Raw genomic sequence first — 25,836 nt, 5'->3', positions numbered from 1 at the left:
GTGGATATGCAGCAGTCCCTTTAAGGTGGGGTCTGAGATCACTTTGTATGCCTGAAAGAGGTCACCTCTGAGGAGTTTGTATGAGAGACTGAGTAAAGGGACAGGGCTTTTAACCTATCTGTGTAGGGTAGATGTTTGAGGCCCTGGATTCTCCTGGTGAGAAACCTCTGTGGTCTCTCCAGATGCTACATATGCCTTGTGAGGTACATGTTGAAAGGGGTACTGTACTCGATGATGGGTATTTTACGGAAGAATACAGGCATGTTATGACCTCCTTGTCCCTGGATGAGATACCCTTCCTAATGAGGTGGACCATGTAGAAAGCCTTCCATACAACGGAGGCAATATGGTGGTCAAAAGTCAGGTTGCTACCATTCTGGGTGCCCAAGTCCCTCTCTACTGATTGTGTGCTTAGAACCTTATTATCTATATGATAATTTGTGGGGATGTCACTCTCCCTAAAGGGGATGATGATGCATTTTTTGAAATTCAGTTTGAGGCCATATTTCTGACACCAGTCATTTGTTTGAGTGAGGCCCTCTTAAAGGATCTCTGCATCACTAGAGGAATTGCTGACAGCACCCAGCTTGCAGTCATCTGCAAACCTGGTCAACCATAGCCCACTGATTTTGGCCTGCACCTCAGAAAAGTATATCACTAACAAAGAGGCCCCAAGACTAATCCCTGGGGTATGCCTCTTGTTATGGGTCTACTGCTTGAGGTGGCTTCCCCTATTTTGACTAGGTGGGTTCTATCAGTGAAAAAGCACCAATGTTGTGATTCCTCAGTTATATTTAATAAATATTGTTAAGTGCTTTCATCAAGTGCTTTTTGTGGTTATCTAGTTTTTTCAGGGCACTACCTGCACCATTTGTTTGGGTTCTATCAGTGAGCCAGTTTGCTACCAATCTGATAACATACAGACTGATGCCCAGTTGAGAGAGTTTATCTGTTATACCAGAGTGAATAATAGTATCAAAAGCTTTGGCCAGGTCAAGGTAGATAGTGTGCACCATCTTCCCCTCATCCATGGCTTTAGTGACTGTCTCAAAGAAGTCATCCAAGTTTAGCAGGCATGACTTCCCTTTGACAACACCAAACTGTGTAGGACTGAGTGTTTGTAGGTTGACAATGTCCTTGTTAATGAGGTCCATGATAGTCCATTCCATGGTCTTGCAGATCAAGCTAGTTAGGCTGCTGGGTCTATAATTTCCTGGATCAGTGGACACTCCACCATTGTGCAAAGGGATGACAGTAGCTGTCCTCCACTTGGCTGGGTCAAAGCTGTTACTCAGGTTTTGGTTGGATAGGGTACTTAATGGTGCTGCAAGTTCCTGCCTGAGTTCATGTAGGATGCAGTCTGGGATGTTATCATAGAGGCTGTATTTTTTGCCTTTGAGAGGGCAGTGATGACTTGCTGCCTAGAGATAAGAGTAGGGAGGCAGGTGCTGGGGATGTCCTTATATACTGATAGAGGACAGAGGGGTGATGTTTTTGCAGAACCTATCTACCAGCAGGTAGGCTATATCTATGGCATTTCTGTATGTGGTGTCCTTGGACACTAGTTGTGAACAGATCTGAGTTCTTACTTTGAGATTGTGGGCATATGTGAAGAAGGCCGTATGACTGTCTTTAGTAGATGTGGCCAGTTTGGGCTCGAAGTTTGTTTTGGACGGTTTCACTAGTGCTCTTATGTACTTGTTTGGGCTAAGGAGAGATTGCTTCCAATTTGACACCTGCTCCTTCTTGGTCCTGGACAGCAATTTATTCCTTTTATTATGGAGTTTATTTATTGTAGATGTCCATCAGACAGGTTTGCTCTTCCTTGAGGAGGATGATTTTGTCCTGCTGGGTATCCCTTATTCCATGCAGCTATACATATGCTCCTAGGTTTGGACATTTGTGCCAGTTCCTATGGGGGGGGGGGCTGTGAAGTTGTCTATACCTTCCCTCAGGAGGTTGTATTCAGCTTTGGAAAATTTATTTTGTTTGACCCTAGCTGGGGGGGGGGGGGGGGTCAGGGGAGATGATGACTTCTAAAGTGACCGCTTTGTGATCGGATCTTACCAGGGAGGATGACACTATATGGATGCTGCAGTGGCTACTCATGTTGGTTAATACCAATTCCAAGATATTATCACCTCTTGTGGGAGTATTGATCAGCTGGTCCAAGGCATTTGCATTGACGAAATCAAGGAATCTCTGGGCATTTGTGTTATGGCATGACAAGTTCTTCCAATCTATGGTTGGATACTTAAAGTCACCTAGAATCAGGGTAAAGGGTTTAATCTTGATAGATTCAACAAGATCCAGATAGCTGGAGTGGGCGTCTTGAGTCAAAGTTGGGGGCCTGTAGCTAGCTAGGGGTCTTGTCAATGATTAACTGCACCTGGAGTGTCTCCTGTGCATCATATTGTTTGATCAGCCTGGAGGTGTGTATATCTTTAATATATATTGAAATTCCACCTCCTTTTGCTTTGCTGCCATTGGCTTGGGGTCTGAATGCATGCTAGTATAAGTAACCTGGCATGGCTGGAGTGATCTCCGCAGCTTTGAAGCAGGTTTTTGTGGCTGCACAGATGTCAGCATCTTCCAGGATTAAGAATGCTTGCAATGTGTGCAGTTTCATGTTTAAACTCCTAGTGCTTAGCAGCATGACCTTTAATTTGCATTTCAATGAAATTTTCACGTTGGTAGTTTTGACCTCATGGCATTGCCTAAAAAGGCACTATGTTGGAGGCAAAAGCATTTGCCAGAAGCCTGAAACCCAAGGGAGACAGATGCAGGCCATCTCTGGTAAAGCATTGTGGTCTGTTAATCATGTCTTCCCAGGCTTGATTGCCTTGGAATGACAACAGAAAATAAGGCAAACGTTAAACTCAATCATTTTCTGTTTGTATTGAGGCATCATTCTGGGTGACAGTAGAATGCTGCTTAAGGCTTGGGACATACCTGCCTGGAGTCCAAATTGAGCGAGCTCAGTCATGTTTCTCTTCATACAGTCCAGGGAAGTACGTCTCAAGCCATTCACATCAATATGAAGTCTAACAGATATCCATAAATGATGTTAAGCCATACCTTAACCTCTTAGCACAAGAAACTGGAAAAAAACTTAACATGGACAAATTTAAAATGCCAGTCTATAAACTCATGTCAGTGATTTGCCACTGCTATGAAAATCAGACTATTTGAGAGACAAACTCTTAGCATCAGATATATTCAAACATATAGGGGCTAGAATAAAACATTTCTTTCATATAATGATTAAAACTGTTCAACCCTGCAATTGCTTGCAAACATACCTGGCTTGTTAGCACAATAAATATAGATTAGGAGTAGATGTTAACCATTAATCTTTCTAAAAGTTGCAAGAAGACTTTGCATTAGAGTGATTTATTACTTATTATTCATATTAAGTTAAACTGAATTCAATCCACCCCAGAAAACATTTTGTGAGAAACAGACCAAAAATATCAAGCAATAATGTGGACATTTCATAACCCTAAAATACAGAAAAAATCAAAATCTTTGTCTAACTAAAGTTTTTGATTCCACTTACCTCTGAGGGACTCAGTATTCACAAATGCAAACTTGCTCCACTCCAGGTTTCCTGGTGCGATCAGAAGGGACACAGACTAACAACAGTAGCAGTCAGCAGGCAGGCAGTAAAAAAAGGCAAACAGCAGCAGCCTAGAAATTCATATATGTGTTCCTATTCAGGAGGGAAAAGTATGCATCCATCAGCACTGTCCTCTTCAACTTCTCTGTCCTCCCAAGTAGAAGCAGAAGAGAAGGCAAGTTAAGCAGACGCAAGTAGTCACCCAACACACTGCAACTGAGACAAATTGAGCAAAAAAAACTGAAGACAGTTAAAGCAGAATAGTCTGTATCTGCTCCGACGATCCAAGCAGAAACAAAATCACAGTCAACCACCTTTTTTTAAAAAAAAAAGTACTGAGTAGCCGAAAGTACCACTTTTTATTTCTTAATTTTTTCTGGCTTTTCAGTAGTCTCTGCTGTTGATTGGCTGCTTGTTGTGTGTTGGGAACAGAACTTGTTGATTGGCTCTTTCCCAGTGCAGCAAGCAGCCAGTCAGCAAGACAATGATGTTTTTTTCATCAACGCTGATGAAGCAGTACAATTTCCGGAGTCTTAGTTCCAGAACCAGAGAACTGGAGTACTGCATTCATTTCTGGACACTCCAGGAAGAAACGAAAGGGTTGCAACCTTACTTTCTTTTAGTTTACTGTAGTCTGGACTGGCTGGGAGCTGTCGGTTGGGCTTTTCATGAGCTGAGAAGCACACATGTGAGATGGTTTGCTGCACATGCACAGTAGCATCTCAGGAACTTTCAGCCATTATTTTGTCCTGTGTGTGTGGTGGGCATACTGCTCAACCATCCAGATTTTCACAGACTGTCAGACTTTTCCTCATATTTTGGTCTGTGCCTCACAAAATGCTTAGAATCTGTCAGATTGCTGAAGATTGAAGTAACTGCATAATGACAATAATTTGAGTTTCAGACTTCATATTCTTTAAAGAAAAAGCATGCTAACACAAATCCCATTATGCTAGCAACTTTTTAAGTTTATAAGAGCAATATTTAAAATATGTTCTATATGGGGGCCTTTGTTCCCCCATAATGTTAGGCTTTGTCCAGATTTCTTGTGTTAAGAAGTTGAGATGTATGAGGGCAGGTGCCATGCAGGTTAATCTGCTCTCTGAATTGAAAGGCATACTTAACCAATTGAGGTCATTAAAAAATAAATATATATATATATATATATATATATATATATATATATATATATATATATATATACATACACACACGCACACACACACACACACACACACACACACACACACACACACACACACACACACACACACACACACACACACACACAAAATAAAAAGAAAATATAACAATAATAAAAATGAATTACTATTGTTGTAGCCCAGTGGTGAGTGTTGAGACAACTCTTGTGTGAAGATGAGCAGTTCAAACATGGTTGGGTGGGTGGTATAATGGTTAGGGTATTTACCTTACAGACTTTGGGTATAGATGTTTATTTTATGAAATACTTGGATGCCTGACTGCTTATTCTGGTCTACTTGTGTTTATGGGTTCGGATTTTCCCAGCCATTTTCTTTTGCCGCTCTTACTCCCATCCGGTACTTGTGAATTTGTGAGAGCAAAAATTAATTACAATTAATGAATAAGTACAATATTTAATTGTTATAGTTTTATTTTCTTTCAAATATAGGCTTTCACATTATTTTATTTGGTCAAGGCTTAAGTTAATGGTGCTAATATGTTTAAGTTTCTTTGGTTTGTCTCTGACTTCTTCTCAGTTTGTCCCTGCTTAGATCACATTGTCTTAGTGGTCTGAGAGTTATGGTCAAATCGTTGCTGTTAGTGGCTTGCTGTTCTTGTGGGGCATCCATAGCAGCTAGACCAGAGGAAATATGCATGTGGATCATCCCTGTTTTGGGGTCTCCAGTACTGCTGATGAGGGATCATGTATCCCTCACCAGTATGGGGTTGGTGAGTGACCTACATACAGGACAGTTGTAGGACAGGGTTGAAGCTGGTGAGAGTTTGGTTGGAAGTTGGCATGGTGGCTGGAGATGGTAGGTTGATCTTTGGTGCTTTGCTCTCCATTGTGTAATGCTGGCTCATTCTTGCTGAGAAGGCAGAATATACAGAGATATACTGCAAGGTGATGATCTTGGTGATAAAGGATCAGAAGGGCTGTTGGGGATTTGAGTTATGGCTGTTAGTCATTTCCATGGCTCCTTTTTATTTATTTATTTTATTTAACTTTTTTTGCCACTTGCTATTCATGTTCTTTCTTTCTTTGCAGATGGAGTGGTCCTGCAGCTTGAAGGAGAGATGGGCAGCTATTGTGGCTTAAGGCTTCAGTATTGTTGGAAGGAAAAGGTGAGTACAGTCAGTGAGAAGAGCTCCTATTGCCAGAGGGAAGCAAACAAAGAAGTTGGAAGTTGGCTCTGTCACTGAGGTTCAGTCTGTTGGAGTGAGTCCGACTCCTGTTGCAGGTAATGCTATTATGTTAGAGTTAGGTATGCAAAATGTAGGGCTTACTGCTCCTGGGTGTTGGGTCTCTTTGAGGGAAGGTTTTGATGACGTGCTACAACATGTTGTTGACGAGGATAATGGGGTGACCGGGATCCCTTCAGAATGCATGAGCATGTGCAGAGTGTAGTGCTGGTTGAGGAAGACTTTGTTCTCGGAGATTGCTGGATTGAGTTTTGGCCTGTGTGATCCATTGCAACAAGATGTGGGTTCAGATTTTGGAATTCAACCATGGGATTGGTTGGCTACTCTGACACTAACTATCACAGTGGGAGGGGTTTTCCTTACCCCACATATCCCCACGTCAGTTAAAGATAAGATATGGGAAGGTGAGTATGTTGATATATTTGATTTAATTGATGCAGGAGGTGTGTAGTCTTTGGCTGAAGCGACATGTCAGGTAATAAGAACCTATTGGCAGCATTAGACACATTAGGTCAGAGGATGGCTGGGAAGTTTAGAACCAGGATATGGAAGAACTGAGTTTTTGGTTTTATTTACTATATGGCAGTCTGTATGGAGAAGGATACTTCACAGTCTTTACCACTTTTAGCTTATTTTTAATGATTTGGGAGGCTCAGAGGTTACATTTTGGAAATATGTGAATGTGGTATAATCAGCAGTTCCGCAAACAGAAAGCTGTCGATCAGTCATTGAAATGGGAAGTGATACACACAGATATTTGGTTGGCCACAATGATGGATAGTTTGAGTGGCTTTTCCCAGATAGTAAGCTAGCGGCCAAGATGGGTGAGTTATTTTGGATGGTTAATGCTGGCTGGTGTATGTGGTCACCATGTAGATTTTCACACACTTGTTCAGTCTGTGCCAGAATCCATGCATCGAGAAAATTGTTGGTGCTGAAATGAGAATCAGACACATGCAGGTTCCTTTCAGACTGATATTGGGTTCCTTCTCTCCCTGGGGAAAGGTCCTCAGGGGTTCAGAGGCATTATACTTTTTGGGGGCAGAGGGGATGTATGTTCTTTTGAGGCAGAGGGGCAAGCAGGCCTTCTCATTTACCTGTTAAGGTGCAGGTATTGCCCCAAAAACTGGTTCACTTTCTGGAGTCACAGGTCACTACTGAATTGATTTGAGGGGTTTTATTCGGGGTTTCTATCAAACTGGGGGGCTGTGGTGATGGTTTGTCTTGTACAAATTTGAACTTGGTGTGAGGGAACAAGGATTTCCTGAGATGTTTTGTAGAGAATGAATTGTGCATTGTCAGGTTGTTAGGCCCTTTTGATTACCTTCCTTTTGTCAACTTTAGAGTGTCAACATTGGGGTTGTTCCTAAGAAGTCAACTGGGGATGTACAGGTTAGGTACACCTTTTTGGATGATTCAGTGGTGGTGAATAAAGGGATTGGGGATCCTTGATTAGTAAAGGTGATATTGAGTCTGCATTCTATTTGTTGCTGGTGCGTGAAGAGGAATGATTGTTACTGGGTATTGTGGTTGATGATAAATTCTGTTTTGACAAGGTCATGCTCATGGGCTGTGCAGTGGCTTCTGCCACATTTGAGAAATTTAATTCTGCAACAAAGGGTGGACACTCAGAGGGGCATTCATTACCTTGATGATTTTCTTTTGGTAGGTGAGGGGTTTCAGGGAGCTATGGAAAGGCTGCAGGCATGTGTTGCTGTGTGCAAAGAGTTGGGTGCTCCACTGGCTAGGCAGAAGCTTTATGTTTTTTAGGGTAGGCAGTGAGTGTTTGGCAGGGCTTGTTTTTGTCTTCCTCTGGAGAAGACAGAACAATTGAAGGGAAAGATTTGGTGGACAATGTCTAAAGACAAAGTGTGGATTAGGGTAGTCATTGAACTTTTTGGTCTGTTGAAATTTATGTGCCAGGCAATTTGTCTTGGTTGGACATTTTGCTGGTCAGTGGCATTTTTATTAAAAGGGGAAAAAGCAACCATCATTTGGTAAGGGTTAGCAAGCTTGTGCAAGGAGATTTAGAATTCTGGTTTTCATTTATTTAACAGTTTAATGTCATTTTGTTCTATCAATAAGGATAAGTTGCATTTTTTCACAGATGCTGCGAGAGGAAAAGGGATGGGGGCATATTTTAATGGAGAATGGCTTGCAATTCATTGGCTGGTTGATTGGGATGAAGAGTGGAAGAAGGGTTTGGATTTTTTGGAATTGATACCTATTTGGGCAGCGTCAGTAGTTTGGCAAAAGTGATTATGTGACAGGGAAGTGTTTTTTAATTCAGACAACTTGGCAGAGGTGTGGGTGCTAAGGTCAAAACTGCCAAATCTAGGCTACTTTTGTTAGTTTTACGGAGATTGGTTTTGAAAAGTTTGTCGATATATTTTTCTTTTTCAGGTGTGCATTTGTTGGATACAAGAAACTCAATTGCTAACAGCCTTCTCATTTTAAGTTTCACAGGTTATGGCAGTTGGCCCCAGTGGCTTAAGTCAAACCATTGGTGTTAAAAAAGAACCAAAACCAAATGTATCAACCAAAAACAAGCCGTGAACGACAGAAGGCAGTCAAAGGAGAAAATTTATTTAAAGCGCTTTTCGTCAGCACATATGAGCTGACTTCTTCAGAAACAAAAGCACTGGCAACATAACCGATAAAAAGGCTAAACATCCATTTACATCATACAGTTAATTCAATTAATACAATTTAAAATAATGTTTTTTTTTAAAAAACTTTTTAAAGCCCCAATGACCGTAAGTGATGGCAAACATCTAATCCCTATAAACATATAAACAGCACAAGTGCATGAGTCAAGTCGACTTATTAATATAAAGTCGGTGTAGTAATGTTGCAACATTTAAATAAGTTGTTTTAGCATACAATAATAGTGAAATTTCAACAATTAATAACCCTAGCTGTGTTATACTGTTAGTTCATAGTTCGAAGCTTACATAAGTCATTATATATGAGGTTAAAGCGTCAAAGACCCCAAAGTTGTTCTAGATTACATAAAACGTGTTCATAATTAAACACAATTTATAAAAAGTAATTTAAAAAAATGTATAAATGTTTATATTTAGTATACTTGTAATTATATAGAAGTAAATAGATATAATAATGTATATAATAGTAATAATATATTTAGAAAGAAAACTAACATTTTCAAAACATATATATTGTGTATTTCCATATTTTTGTTGTTTTAGTGTTCTCCATACTATGAACACAATATTTAGATTCCAAATATCAAATCCAACATGTTAAAGGTACTCTCAGCTTCCCATAGGGACATACAATAATTATATGTGTGGTATACTTAAAAAGTATATGTAGTTCCTAAATAACACATATACTTAATAAAAGTTTTAATAAATTGAATTGTTTATAGTGGGTTAGACATACCTAATGCCATGAATATCATGATTAATAAATTTATAAATTTATAATAACGTTAACTAAAAATAACAAAAGTTCATAAAGTTATACACAAAATCATATAACCATAAAAAATATATGAAGTGACAAAACCTTCATCTCTTCAAACTGTTCAGTTTTAATAGACTTCCTATTGAACAAGACTCATTTAGTCCTGGGAAGCTATATGCATTCAATTTCACCTGCCATTTCAATTCCATTTCCTCCAGTTTCAAATTTCTAGGGCCCCCTCTCGGGTCAATTTTTACATGGTCAATTACCATAAATCTAAAACCATGGTCTGGGTAGGCCACTGTGTGTTTAGCAAGTGTGTTCTCGAGTTTCCCTTTTCTAATAGCATACAGGTGTTCATACATCCTTTCACGAAGTCTTCTTTCGGTTTTACCAATGTAAAATGCTAGACAGGATGTACACCTGGATAAATAGGTAATGTAGGTAGTGTTACAATCAAATTTGTTCCTTAACTTAAATTTTTGTCCATTCAGGCTAAAAGAATTGCTCTCCTGGATGTGTTTACAATAGTTACAGTTCTGACATTTATACATGCCAGGACATCTCACTGTAGGCATGCATGCTTTTCTAACAGGGTTTTGATGTTAAACCCTTTCCTGTAAACTATCGTAGGATGGTCCCCTAATTTTTCATATAATTCAGGTTGTATTTTAAACAAGTCCCAATTTTTCTTCAATATGGATGAACACAAGGTGCTTGTTATACTGAAGGTGGTGATAAATTTAACAGTAGATGTACCGTTATTAAGTTGGCCACTATTTAGTATGTTACTCACTATCTGGTCACACTGGTTCTTTTCAGCCAGGTTGGCAACATTATCGTCAATAGGATTTTCAGTGTTAATCCTCAGAAGTGGTAAGTACACATTATTATGTCTTTTATCCATTACCTCGTGAACTATCGGGTCAAGGAAAGTTACTGGGTAACCTCTATGTATAAACATTTTCTGTATATAGGCACATTCCTTTATGAAATCCTCATCCAGGCTAGACCATTCTGGAAGCTCTTACCAGCTGCCCCTTCACAACAGATTTCTTCTGGTGGTGAGGGTGACAGCTGGTATAGTGGAGGAAAGTGTTAGAATATGTAGATTTTCTAAAGATGTTTGCAGTAAACACATTTAAGTTATAATTTTTACTTAGATGGATATCAAGATAATCAATAAAATCACAGTGGAACGTGTAAGTAAATTGCAGGAACTTAGTGGTGTGATTGAAGTATTCAATAACTTGGTGACTATCACTCTCACTACCTTTAAATAAGATAAAAATGTCATCCAGGAACCTTGTATAGAATAAAAAGGACTCGAAGAACACGTTGCCTTTAAAGACAAATTCCGATTCCCAATACGCCATTACCAAGTTTGCTACACTTCCCCCACAGGGTGAGCCCATAGCAACACCTATTTTTTGCAAAAAGAATTCATTGCAGTGGAAAAAGTAATTAATTGTTAGTACTACGTCCAAAAGAACAGATACTAAATCAATTTCCCTGGTAGGGGCTTTATGTTTCTTAAGCATGAGTCCTACCCATTCTAGTGCTACCTCATGGGGAATACTAGTGTAAAGGTCTTTTACATCAATTGTGAGGAAGTTGTAGCTCTTGTCAAAAGACAAGGTGTCAATGTTCTTCAAAAAGGTCCAAGAATCTTTACAAATTTGAGTCTCCTTGGCCAAATATTTTTGTAAAATGGCATCCAACACCTTAGCACAAGAGTAAGTGGGGGATCCCCTACTGTCCACCAAAGGTCTTAATGGTGGATTTTCAATACTCTTGTGTATTTTGGGGATGCCAAAAATACAAGGATATCTAGGAAATGACATTACCAGGTAGTTGTATGTATTTTGATCTATCAGGCCATCGATGAACAAGTCATCAATGCAGTTTCTAATGATACTGTAGGCTCTATTTACCTCACTACGGGAACTGTGTGCATATGCTTCAGTATTGAGTAGTTCATTCATCCTATCATGGTAGTCACTCATACTGAAGACAGCCAGTCCACCACCCTTATCAGGTTTACAAAACCTAAGTCCTTGGGTAGTAAGATAATACATTATTTCCCTTTCGTCATTACTCAAGTTAGTAGAGGTATTCCTATTGTTCTTGTAGGTATTCACATGTCTTATATCCAGTTCACAACATTTCTCGAACAGATCAAGGGCAGGATGCAATGGGGGATTGTAAGTGCTAGGAACATAGAGACTGTCAGTAGAACCAAAAACATCACCCATCAAAACCTGAAGGTATAATTTCCTAACAAACAGTTTGATATCCAAAATTGTATCAGTCAAGTCCCATTGTTTTGATGGGATAAAAGTAAGCCCCTTAGACAAAAGGTCGGCCATTTCAGTCCCAATTTCTGTATTACTAAAGTTATATACTTTAAAGTCACCTTCAGTATTTAAAATAATAGAAGGTACACTTTTACTGCTCCCCAAAGGAACAGACTCGTGAGAAACAAAACTTAAATCATTCAAAATAATATCAGAATTAGGCGATTCTATATTACCCCTGTTGGACACAGATACAGACTCAGTCATATCCATAATCAAGTCAGACAAGTCATAATTGTCAGATAAATTCAACGGTGAACCAATGACAGGTCAAAGATTTATTTCCTGTGAGCATTGTAAACCCGTTTGTCCTTTACTAGGTTTTGTTGATAGTTCTTCTGCTTCAGTTTGGCCCCGGTGAAGGGTCCCTGCTGAAAATTTGAATCTCGTGTCTGTTGTCTGTCAGGCTGAGCACTTCGAAGCCTATTATGCCATGGGGTGCCCCTACCCCCTGTCCTTGGTGATTAGGTGGCCCTAAGTCAAAACTGGTGTTATTGGACTCAAAGTCATCAACAAGGTCACAAGGTCCTTGTTGTACGACATTCAGGTCCTTATTATGTAGGTAAGATTTTTTAGGGTTTACCATTCCCTTGCCCCAAACTTGAGCCACAGATGGAATGGGGTAAGCAGTTCCCAAACCGTATGCTTTAATGTCCCTATCAAGTTTTTTAATTTTGTTAGACTCCAGTTTGGACATATATTGGTCAATACTATTAAATATATGGTCGTAATCATATTTGTATCGACCAAATTCATAATGGGTTTGTATACTAGTATCCAGTTCCATTGGTGTTGTCGGAGGAGGTGTGCTGATTTGGTCTGAAGTGATGGGGTGGCTAATTCAGCAGTCATGGGTGGATTTGATGTGGATGGCATATGGCAGAGTATTATCTGCATTTGGAGAATTTGTATTGCAGTTGCAGGAGGAGGAGACAGTTTGATTGGTGAAGTTTTTGCATCATTTGACCAGGGCTTGTATGAAAGGATGTGTGGTTGAGTCAGTTAAGGTTGATATGGCAGTTATTAACATATCTGCTCTGGTGGCAGATTTAGAGGATTTAACCAAGTCATGGGATATAGCCGAGATTTTGAAAGAATGGGTTCATATTAGCAGTAGGAAGGCTGATATGTGTTGGCCTATGATGATACAAGCCCTTAAGATGTTGTTGTCAGAACTGTACTTATTGATGTTGATTATCTGCTTTGGGCTACCAATCAGTGTGGATGTACAGTAGAGCTTTTAGGGTGAATGAGCTGCTGTGTTCATTGGTGTGGCAGCATGTTTGTATATTTTCTTCTTTGGTATCTGTTTAAAACAGATCAGATGGGCAGGGTTGCACAGATTGTGTTGTGGGTGAGAGGGATAAGTCCATTTGTTTAATGCCATAGAACAGGAGGTTATAGTTATCACATGGTGGTAGACTGCAGGACTTGGTTTATCAATTGCATAGAGGAATTGTGGTAGGAGACAATCAGATTTTGCTTTTGATAAGGAAGACTTTTCAATGTGTAGGTTTCCAGGGTGAAAGGTTTGCTGTGCATTCTTTTTGAACTGGGAGGGCATCTGATGTGCTGAGACAGGGTATGTCAGTAGAGGTCACCATGAGGGTGAAGAAATGGTCATCGGAGATCTTTTTGTCTTATATTAGATTAGTGGATGCTGTACTGTACTTTTATTTTGGAAGGAAGGCTGTCATATTGATCCATCCCTGTGTATATTGTGTGGCCAAATGTGATTAGACCAGAGAGAAACAAGTTGGGGTTGTGGCAATGTGGGTCGAGTGTGTTTTGGCAGGGTGTTAGAGGCCTTAGGTGGCACCAGCTCGAAGAGAGGTTCAAAGACATATAATTCCAGATTGGGACACCACGTACTTTGTTTCTCCACTTGGCAGGTAATGACTTAGGGATTATTCTGAAATGGCAGTTAGTGGTTAGGGTGATACGAGATTTGGCAACTTTGGGGACTAGGTTTCCTTCCATGGTTATTGTGTGGTCAGAAGTAGTGCCACGCTAAGTTTGGAGGACTGTGGACAATTTTATGGGTATTGAGCATGATCACCATTTTGTTAATCACAGGCTTTTGAGATGGTTGTGGCAGCTGGGCATTCATAGTATTAATTATAGCAATTTCGATGACAGGGATTCAGCTTGGTTTAGGGATGATGGACTACACTTGAGTGACTTGGACCTGGATCTGTTCAATGTGCACCTTTCACTGTTTTTGAAGAATATGATGAAATTGTTGTAGGATTTAGGAGGGGGAAACAGCCTGTATTCAGGCTGGTGGGAAAAGAAGAGGGGCTGTGTTGTCCATCTTCTGTTCCCCTTCTAGTGTTTATGTTTGGATCACATAAGATGTTTGGTTACTGAAGTGAACAGTGTCCCTCTGCTTCTATTGGGAAGTTGTGATTAGGTGAGCGGTTCAGTTAATGCTGCTTTACATCATAGTAGGGTGGATGTCAGTGGTTGACATTGCCTACTGTATTTTGTTATGTTTAAGTTTATGACCTTGTCTGCATTTGAAGAACTCTATGCTTGTTGATTAATAAATGCTTGATTAATAAATTGTCCTCTTATGCCAAATGGTGTAGTGTTTGTTTTATGGAGGAACTGGGCAAATGTAATTTGGACACAAACTAATTTGTCCAGAGATGCCTGTTAGGGGGGTAGACAGGAGTAAAATGTTATCAAGGTGGTGGAGGAGTTTTGCTGCATTATAGGTGAGGAAGGGTTAATGTTAGAGGGAAGTGTTGGTTAGAGAAGAAATGATGTAGAGGCAAGGAGAAGTTAGTTAAGTTTTGTGCAGTAAGTGATGGTTGGTGAAATCAATTTTTGGCCTGAGCTTGCTGCCCACCCTGACTGCCCTTCTTTATGTTGTTTTAGCCTTGAAGTATGAGCATGGGGTGAGTGCAGGGGAGAGAATAGGGGGATGTGATGCCCTTCTTATTTTCCCCTTCTAGTGTTTATGTTTTCAATCATGTAAGGTAGCAGCAAGGTTGTCAAATTGAGTAGTGTCTCACTGCTTTTTGTGGGAACTTGTTGAGTTGAGTTAACACTGCTTAATGTCATAGTAGGATGGAGGTGAGCAGATGATGCTGCCTACTATATTTTGTTATGTTTAAATTCATGACTTTGTCTACATTTGAACAAACCCATGTTTGTTGATTAATAGATGCTTGCCTAATAAATGGTTGTCTTATGACAAATGGTGTGGTGTTTATTTTATGGGGGATCTGGACAAAATTAAGTTTTTACATTTATCATTGTTTATATTGCATAGATTATATATACAAAGAAAATCCCAGTATCTGTTACCTAGTCTAGTCTTTTATTCTAGCACTAAATTATTTATTAATTTAAGAGAAATTATTTAACACTTCCATTTATAATTAACAAAGAATATTCTTAAATTGAAGGATAATTATCTGCATCCATCTTATTCATCAAATTTCCTTTCTTTTCAATTTTTGTCCTAAATTTGACTACTACTGAATTATAAAAATTATTTAAATTAAATTTGTTTATAATTTTGACAAATGCTGTTTTTTCTCTAAAAATTCTGACTAATAAGTAAGATTATTATCTTTGGAAATTAACATGTATTGATGCAATTTATTCTTGTATAAACCTTTATTATAAGCAATTGTGGAAATGTAGTAAAACACATTGAATTCCATGATAATTAACAAATTTCCCAATTAAATTCAGAACTGAGTTAATGTAATTAGACTTAGCAATTTTAGCAAGAGGACTGCAAACATGAGTTTAACCACCCATATAATGTTATTATTTACTATATCTACAGAAAGAGGAATCGATCTCAAATCAGAATTATCACATACTGCAAAATATAATGATTTTTACTGGGATAAATTTGTTTTGTCTATGTGAAGTAAGATGTTTCGAAAAACTAAAGATTGAACATAGTTTAGCATATTTGGAAAATCTATCACATGGTCTAATATGATTTATAAAGGATATTCTCTGTTTTAATGAATACCACTGAAATTTTAATAAAATCTTATTTATTTTATTTTTATAACTCCATCTGGAATTCATATTATAGACTATATAATATATAGGATTTTTGGTAGTAAGATCATTTTTGTCAAGGTTAATCTGTCTTCAAAATAAAAATAATCGTTGTTCCATTTGGTTATTAAATTTTCTATTTTTTTTTTCAAATTCTATTAACAGTTTCATTAATTATATCATTGAAATCATCATAAAGGAATATTTCTAAAAATGTATCCAAGAAACTCAAACTGGAACCCAGCAAATAAACTTTAAACCAAGACAAAGTCAGGTACCACAGAAAAGGAACTCAGTACAGCCTTGCAGTTCAAACATTCAGCTGGTTTAATAGTAGTTGGAAAACCATAAACACACTTAAAATCAAAGTGTTTTTATCTTGTTCAGTCAGACTTCATCAGATACATAAAGCTTCAGTTAAAACCACACACACACACACACACACACACACACACACACACATATATATATATATATATATATATATATATATATATATTTCAAAATATTCCACCAATTAAAACCACAACCAATGAAAATTCTCAATTTTCCTGACTGAATATGTCTAAGGTGTAACTTACAATGTGCCTTGTGTATTAAAGCATTAAAAGTACTTAAAATGAAATTACACATTGTAAAAGCACAAAGAATATTAAAAAGGTGACAGTATAAAATGATGACAGTATAAAGAAATAATATAGTATTTGTCAGCTTTAACATATTTAAGTAAATAAGACAATTGATTCTGTTAAAATTCACTAATTAATGAAATGTGTATTAAAACATTAAAACGTGCTTACTCCCTCTAGTGATTCTTCTGTAAAATGACATTTAATGTGAATGAAGCACAGTTTCTTCTTTCAAAGCTAAGCAGCTCTCAACTTTAGTAAGGGGGCTATGGAGGTCATTGAACCCTGGTGGGCTGGTGACTTCCAAAATCAATTACCACCATAGCTCTCTATATTCAATCTTTTCCTCCCAGAGCCCCCCTCTAATTTCCTTCTTTATCTGTTCAAGTACAAAGAAAGAATAATATGCTTTGTGACATATTAGTGTATGTTTGTAAAGAGCATTAGACTATGTTTTACTTTGAATATCATAATAATGTTAATAGATCCTTCTCCTCAATTTTCTCTCTATCTTACCAACATAGAAGGATTCGCATTCCCTACACAGAGCTAGATAAATGAGTCCATTAGATTCAAAGTTATAAAATCGTGCACTTTCTATCCATTTGTTCCTACTTGATAAGAATATTCTCTCCTTGTTCGATATGTAAGTACACTGAGTACAACTTCCACATTTTTATGTTCCCTTCCTTTTCTTATCACCACATCCATTTTTATAAGCATTTTTCTAATAAACACTTTATATTTTGGGAGTTCCTATAGACCACTTTAAGGGGTTGGTTGCAACATTTTCCTAAGTCAGTAAAACTAAGAAACTTTCCCATTCACTTTCAATTACCTTTCTCATACATCCTGGACAGGCATTATATTCTAAAACTAGTGCCTTACCAAAATTCCCTTCCTCTGTAGGTGTATATCCTAGCAGAATCTCCCCTGTTGTATCTAGTATAGGTTTTGAATTGTGACATTCTACCCACTGCAACCTCTTTTTTCACTTCAACAATAAGGCTATCAGAATACCTTCTGGCCCTAAAGAGAAGTTCAAGTAGGTTGCTTTCTTTTTCATAATCTACTTCTTCTGATACCATTCTGCTTGCTCGGACATATTGTCCTTTAATAATATTTTTCTTATAATGGACAGGGTGTGCACTATTAAAATGAAGAAAGGAATTGGAAAATGTTTTCTTTCTATAAATCTTTGAACATAACTTGGTCTCTTTCTTAAAAATGTCTATACCTAAAACCTGCAAACTTTCATTGTTGATGTTAAATGTAAACTTTAAAAAAAGATGTATTATTTATGTAACATAAAACCTCATCTAAAATTTCAACATTCCCTTTCCATAAAATATCTATGTCATCAAGAAATCTCCTATAGAGGCTCCATTGGCTTGTATATTTGGACCCTAAAACAAATGTCTCCTCCCACCTAGCGAAAATCAAGTTTGCATAGGTCGGAGCACAGGCCTCCCCCATTGCCACTCCTTGTATTTGCTGGTAGAACTCACCATTAAAATATATAAAATTATATCTTAGTACCAAGTCAATTAAATTCAAGCACATTATCTGCTCATTTCTGGTGAGTTCCTCATCTTCAAAAATTATTTCTTCCAACATTTGCATCCCTTCATTATGTGGGATCCTGGAAAACAAATTGACAACATCTATTGTAACAAATTGTATTTCATCATTCCAAAATTCATTTTTTACTTCCCTTAGGAAGTCCCATGAATCCCTAAAAATTTGCTTTCTCTTCAACCAGTTTTTTAAGTTTAGCATCAACAAATTTTGCCAAAGGCAAAGTCTTAGAACCATCTGCTGACACTAAGGGTCTGAGCGGGGGGGGAGGAGTCCATCTCATCTTTATGGACTTTGGGGATTCCAAATATTGATGGTATTTTGGGTTGTGTTGCTTTCAAATAATTATAGGTTTTTTGGTCAAGTCAGGCCTTCCCACATCATGTCGTTTAAAGCCACATAGATATTCCTGTAGGCAATATTAATCTCATTTAGCGGCACACTAGAGTATTTACCGGTGTCATTTAGAATTACATTCATCTTCCCTTCATAAGTAATTAAATCCATTATTACTATCCCCCACCTTTGTCGGGTTTCATAACCCTCACTTGCTTATTCCCCCTCAGTTTATCTAACACCTTCCTTTCTTCTTGACTCATATTTGCCTTGTATTTAACCTTCTTGCATTCATTTCTAAATCTATCTTCTACCACTTTTTCAAAGTTTTTTAACTGAGGGTGGGAGGAAGGATTGTATATGCTTTTCTTAGTACATGTAGTGGTCACATTATTCTGTTGTGTCAACATTAGACCCAAATTAATTTTTCTAATAAACATTTTAAGGTCCATGAGAACTTTCGCCTAGTCCGCTTTCTTCTGGGGAATGAATTTTAGTCCATTTGATAAAAGACTACAATGTTCATTTGTTAAAACAACGTTGCTAAAATTATAAATAGTAAAACCATCTCTAGTGAATTTGTACTCATTGCCAGCTTCTCCTATAATGTCACTTAAGTCATGGGTCTGGGGGATTAGGGGTACCGTCAATCATTAATACTTCATCCTCCCCCTGTATAATGTCACTTAAGTCATAGGTCTGGTGGGTTAGGGGTACCGTCAATTATTAATACCTCATTCTCCCCCTCCTCCCCCCTCCAATGAAAATTTTGCTGCTGATAATTTGTGTTACCTTTATTTTTTAACCTTTCTGATCTTCCCAATGTGGGATATTCTGTAAAGTCATCCAGGTCCCCCACATTTTTGCTAATATGTGCCCCTTATTGATTATCACCACTCCATTGCTCATTTTCATAACTAAAACTGTCACCCTCCTTTCCTTTATTCACCTTAGGTAGTGGGTAGTTTGTATGGGTTTTATATTCATTAATATCCCTTTCAAATATCCCCTTCAAGCTTCTTCAACTTTCTTTGAATAAGTTCATTACATTTTTCATCAGTGCCTACCCTAACTTTGTAATATTTGTCATTTTCAGAAGCTATGGTAAATCTTAAATCATTTTTAATACATTCATCAATTTCCTCTATCTCTTTTTGCAATTTCTCTCTATTCCTTTCATTGTCCATAATCATAGCTTTAAGCGCATCAAAACCACATTTGTCAAAAATTTCAATAAGTTCTTTATGTAATAAACCACCACTTTCAACATTATTATGAAATTTCCATACTCGTAAGCCCGTAGGCACAACACATTCAGTAATGCATTGCCTTAAATATGCATTTTCAATATCTAGCATTCTATATTTCAACATTAAACTAGACACTCTATTCAGTTTCACATTGTATGAATCAGTCATTGGTAATACTGTTCTTGTTTTGTCAGAACATTTAGAAAAAAATGAAACTTGGAACCAGTCTTTTAAGACTATTTTACTTGCCATGATTTGTGCAGTCTCTGAGACATCTCTAATGCCTTGCCCTGGTGGAATGGTCATTTTTTCTGCTTCATTTCTCAAGGCTAAAGCCCCTGTTGCTTTTAAAATGCTTGGTATACAAAAAAAAATCCTCATTTTGATTTGTTTCAATATTTCTAAAAATGTAATACATTTTAACTACTTTGGGATTTAAATTGCTTATCTGTAAATTAGTTAGTATTTGATTTATAAGCATAACTTCTGTTTTGTTTTACAAAACTTTATATTGGAAATCTTTTTCAAATGCAAGATATCAGCTGCATGTAGTTGGGGTTTAGAGTAAAAGATTAATTACTCTTAAAGCCTTACTTCAAATGAATTCAGCAAAAGGTTCATTTGTATCTGCAAATTACAAAGGGGAAAAAGAACCCCCCCCCCAGATTTAATAAAATCCATGTAGGCATAGTGTAAAGGCTACACAGAAGTTACCATGTCCATGTATGTGGCTCCCCCTCTATAGCCTGCCATGCATATTAATGACAGCGTGTTGCTGAGGGAGAGCCATCCAACACAGTTATTAAATCAGTGTAGGGAAGTGTGTGACTAACTGTGGCCACAGATGAGTAACACATCCCCTGCACTATCCAATTGCATTATATCAATGTATTTAATTTTACTTTTTTTAATTTTTTTTAAGTTTGTGCAGTGCAGCACAGACCGTAGTAATTGATAAGTGCCAGACATCTAAAAATAGAAACCAGATGCATTTAATTTGTGATTCAAAGGTCAAGTTTAAGCATAGTTTAGAGGGTTGCCATGAGTGCAGTGCAGTGCTTATCAGTGCTTAAAGTTAGCTCAGAGGTGTATGTAAAAATATAGCCGCTCATTCCACATAGCCACATAGACAAGTGGTTAGAATTATGGCCTTATGTGCAGTAGGTGAAGGGTTTGAATATGTGGAAGGGAAACTAAACATTTATTTTCCAAAGACAAATTATTGTGATTATTTTTTTCAATCCTGATCTGCTGTGCTCATCTAAGCTCTGCTAAGACCTGCTAAGCACTGCTTAAACAATCTCTCTTTATGCACTGCTTGGCATTGCTTGGCCGTGCTTAGCTGGTTTGTGCACTGCTAAGCACTGGCTAAGCATTGCCAGTTTAAGCACTGCTCAGTTCAGCTGTGCTGATTTGTGTGGTGCCAAGCAATGCATTTTTAAAAATTACCCAGTGGTATGTAAGGGTGGGAAAAGTGGCTATATTAAACTCAACAGGCAGGAATACAGCATAATCCGTTACAGTGCTTTCTCTGAGGGATACACTATGGCAGGCTTTGGAGAAGGTTCACACTTTTGGGTGCAGAATTGGGGCATTCAGGAGTCCAAGGTCATGGTTGGACTCCTTCTAAAAAAGCATGAGGTCCAGCTGATGCAGGGAAGTTACCAGGTCTCAGAGTGCAAGGTGTGGCCTGGGACCAGACGGTAAAGGACCTCACCAGTGAAACTGGTATGCCCACACAGGTTAGCAGTGTCATCACCACCATGATGACCCGAAAAAAAAGAAGGGGACTCCCTTGGACAACTGGGTCCAAGAATTCCAGGCTGGGAATGTCCTATATGTATGTAAGTATCATTACCTGTGTTTCACTAATATCTAAATCTTAAATGTCTGCTAAACTGGTATGCATAATGGTGTCCTTCTCTCCAAACAGCTTCAGATTAGATGGCTCACAACATAGAGGTGCATGCCAGGGGCTTGGCCAGGTTGTGCTGTGAGTTGTATTTTGCAATCTATGGTCAGATAAGCAAGAAAGAGTAAAGCATTACCTGCCATTATGTATATACAGTAAAGATTGTATTGCAATGAATGTGGATGCAAACCTGTAGTTCAATAAGTGACTACTGCTAACTGTAGTGCAATAAGCAGGAAAGACTAAAATATTAACTTTGCTAAAGTAAATAAAATAAAGTTTTTACTGCAATAACTGTGGAATTACAGCTGTATTGCAACACCTGCATTACAACTGCCATGCAATAAAAATGTGAAACTGTACCAGTAACTGCATGAAGGTACATCTAATAAAGCTGTGCTGTGCAATATGTGTGGAGTTAGGGCTGTTTTGTATGAAATTTATTATGATAACTGTTCTGCAATAACACATGAAGCAATAACAACAACACCCAATGTATATTGTGTATATCAGGATTGTCTTGTTTTAACTATTGCATTTCAGCTATATGCATTCAGGCTCTGAGGTATGGTGCTGCAGGCAAGTATAACAGTGTAATAGCTAAAGATTGTGAATATACTGTCTGCAATGTATATGGGTGAGCTGGCCAACCCAATAATCTGATATGGTTTGTAGACTTCAGAGATATTTTAACCCACTAACAATATATTGTGTACACCTGTATTCTATGTAGTAATGCATAGGTTACTTAGTATCTCTGTCATGCTTGAATTTCATGCCTGTGTGTTCAACTGTCACCGCAGTCTACTACAAAACTGTACTTCTACTACCAGGTCATATATTGGTTCCAGGTGAGCTCTAGGCAAATATCAGTCAAAAAGTAAGCCACAGTAGCTCAGTTTGGTAAATGCTCTGTCCGAAGTGCATTTTGCCACACACAGACCAGGGTTCAAATCCTGTGCTCTGTAGCACTATATATTACAGTAGCAGTCACGAAATGATTACAGATTTTCTCTCCACAAGAACTACAGGAAAATGAGTGAGTTAGGTCATAGTCTGGATAAATAATTATGTGCTTAGATGTTGCAGACTGTTAAAATTATTACCACTATTAATGCATAAAATAAAGGAAATATGTTCAATAATAATAAAATATAATAACATAAAAGAAATAAAATGCGTAATCTTGGCATGGTTGTATCCCTGGAGTGTCTATTAAAGGCAGATAATCTCAATGTCATGGGACAATGACCAAACATATCATGCACAACTGTGGACAAAACTCATAAATCTCAACAGTGTACAGCATTTGTACCTACTTTCTGTGATTCTGTAGTCTCCACACCTCACTAATCTCCATCTCAAAGACTAAGAAAGGGGCCAAGGTCTACATGAGGCCCTTAAATATTGCACTTTGCTGTCATTTTATTGGCTAATGAAAATGCAACCCAGCTATTCTGGATGCAATTAGCAAGTCTGAACCACAGATCGGTGCACAGGCAATTAAATGTTAATGAGCATTACCTACAAAAGGTAATCAACTGCTTATGGGGGAACAGGCCTGTAGTACATCTATGGTATTGACATGTTGGTGATACTCTGCTGTCTAACAGCTCTAGGCATACCTTTCAACTGTCTCTGCTTTGAATCAAATCACAGCTCTGCCTCTGTTACACCCTACCACAATGGTTGTCTGTTGTAGGAAAACTAGTGGATTATGAGTTAGACATATTGACAGTAAGTAAGGGTATACACAGCTATAATATCAAACAATGTACTGTAATTCACCTCCTCTCCATCTGTCAAATTCACACAGAAATAGTTCTGACATTGTAAAGTTATCCCTGATTGTCCCTGATGTACTCTGGCTAGGTCACTGTTTTGTTGACATTCCTACCTCATTGCTTGAGAGCTATGGCTAACATACCTGTCAACCCCTTACAGCAGGAATTCAGATCATAGCCATAATTATTGGGGGGACACAGGCCCAAATTCAGTGATAGAGTGTACATATTGGCCATACAAAGTAAGACTATAAATAGACTAACAGATATTACTGTGGCATGTGTTTTCTGAGGGGTCTGGTGTGTGACAACTAGATTCTCTATATTCTGACAACAACCAATAATGACTGGCCAACCACTTGTCAGACATCCACATGTGTGTGCTAAAAGGACCACATCTATGAGGCACACATTCACATTCCAGAAACATCTGTGTAGTAGAGAGGTATGATGCCTACAGGAAAGCTATACTACAGCAAGTTTGCATTGCTGTCTGTCATTGTGGCACACTGGTGTTGCTGGACTGCCCCCATATAGTTGTTGTAATAGCACACAGCTATTTGTCTGACAGTAGCTGTATGACATAGTAGTGGGACTTTGCCCCACAGTGGGGTCTATATTAGAACATCGAAGTTTCAAAACTTCGAATGTTCTAATATCGAACCCTATTCAGCGAAAGCTGAAAACATCGAACATACAGAATGGTGAATTTTTCCTAGGGAAAAAATTTGCTGTTCCAAAACACATACAACACAAGCACACCAAACAAACAGCAATCCACACACATACACCTAAAATCTTACACCTAACCCTACACTAAACTATACAGACACCACTAACTATCCACTTACCTTAACCCAAACCCTAACCCTAAGGTCCAGCACTATCACAAACTCACCTCACCCGCGCCCTAACCCTAACTCACCTACCCCACCCTAACCCTCACATCCACACAATCGCACACATACCTAACCTGCACCCTAACCCTAACTAACCTAACTTGCACTCAGTCACACACTTACCTGAACCCAACCCGTAACTTTCCACCACAGTGCTGAAAATACCTAAGCAACAGAAACAAACAACAGAATTCTTTCCCTGGGAAAAAATTCGGTTTCCTGTTGCTTTGATATTTTTAGCTTTCGCTGAATAGGGTTCGATATTAGAACATTCAAATATTTGAAACTTTGATGTTGTAATATAGACCCCCGCAGTGATGGTTGTAGAGACATACAGCAGACAATGTCACAGCACACAGGGACATAACCAGTATTGCTACTTTCTTGGTGATAGCCACACATGTAGTGTGTTGATAGACTGTGGTGTATGACGTGTGAGAGACCAATTGATAGTGCAGCTGATTTTGGTTGTGCAGGGTCTGTACATAGTGAACATCCATGTATCTGGTCCTGTCATGTGTTCCCCTGTTGTTGTGTTGCAGGTATGATGTATCGACAGAGACATCCTCCATTTTCATCTGCAGAAAATGACGATATAGTGGATGCCGTCAGACTCAACCATCACATCATGCTGTCAAGGGGTTGCCACAATCAAGAACAGTGGGCAGCATTGTGGGTCAACACTGTGAGGGCTGTTAATGATATTGGCCAACAGGACAGGACCTACACGCAGGTTCGACACCAGGCTACAGACATTGTCAATACCGCAAGTCAAAGGGCAGCTGCTTTTGCCAGGGATCATGCTGCCACCGGTGGAAGGCCTGAAACACAACAACCACTCTCAACCACAGAAGAATTCCTGGTAAACCTAGGATCAACCTACAGCTCCCAGCCAACCATCATGCTATAAATCCTGGAGGTGGGTGCCACAGCATCCACATCAGAGGAACATCCAGGTAAGCCAACTCTGTTCACTGGTATAATACATTTGCAGTCATTGTGACAGACTCTACAGACCAGTACATGGGTGTCTGGGGGGTTGACTTTTCATTACAGTTGTGCACACATACTCAGAATGCCAGCAATATAGCCAATATCACAATAGCTACTGTACATGTGGATATACGCACATATTACCTTGTAACATTTGGTGTTGCTGACAATACCTCTCCCTCACCTTTTCACAGGTACATCAGGTGTGGCCAGAGTTCATGGTCCTGTACCAGGTAAGTGTCATACTGTTGTTTTGCCTGATCAGACATACCCTATGAATGTTAAGGGTTGCCATTTTGCTTTTACATATGTCTTCTGCTTAGCTAGAGTAGAATAATTGTATGTTCCATTTTGGAGCAGTTAACTGCAGTGCATAACATAGGGAATGACAGGTGTGTATTTGTATAAACATTAGCATGCTTGCACTTATAGTTATGAAATATGCAACCTGCTATACAATTATACTAGGCAATTACTCCAAGATGTCCATTCAGACACAATAGGGAGAAGGTGCATACCTGAGGCAGTGGTACTACAACTGGAAAATCATTGTCAAGATAGGTGTACTGGGTTTTATGTGCAGTTCAGTCACATACACTGTCATATTGCATA

The sequence above is a fragment of the Protopterus annectens genome, chromosome 11.part0 (genome assembly GCF_019279795.1).
Source record: "Protopterus annectens isolate FY-2018-M chromosome 11.part0, PAN1.0, whole genome shotgun sequence".
In the NCBI taxonomy this organism is placed as follows: Eukaryota; Metazoa; Chordata; order Ceratodontiformes; family Protopteridae; genus Protopterus; species Protopterus annectens.
The sequence above is the reverse complement of the archived record's forward strand: the minus strand, read 5'-3'. Positions refer to the sequence as shown.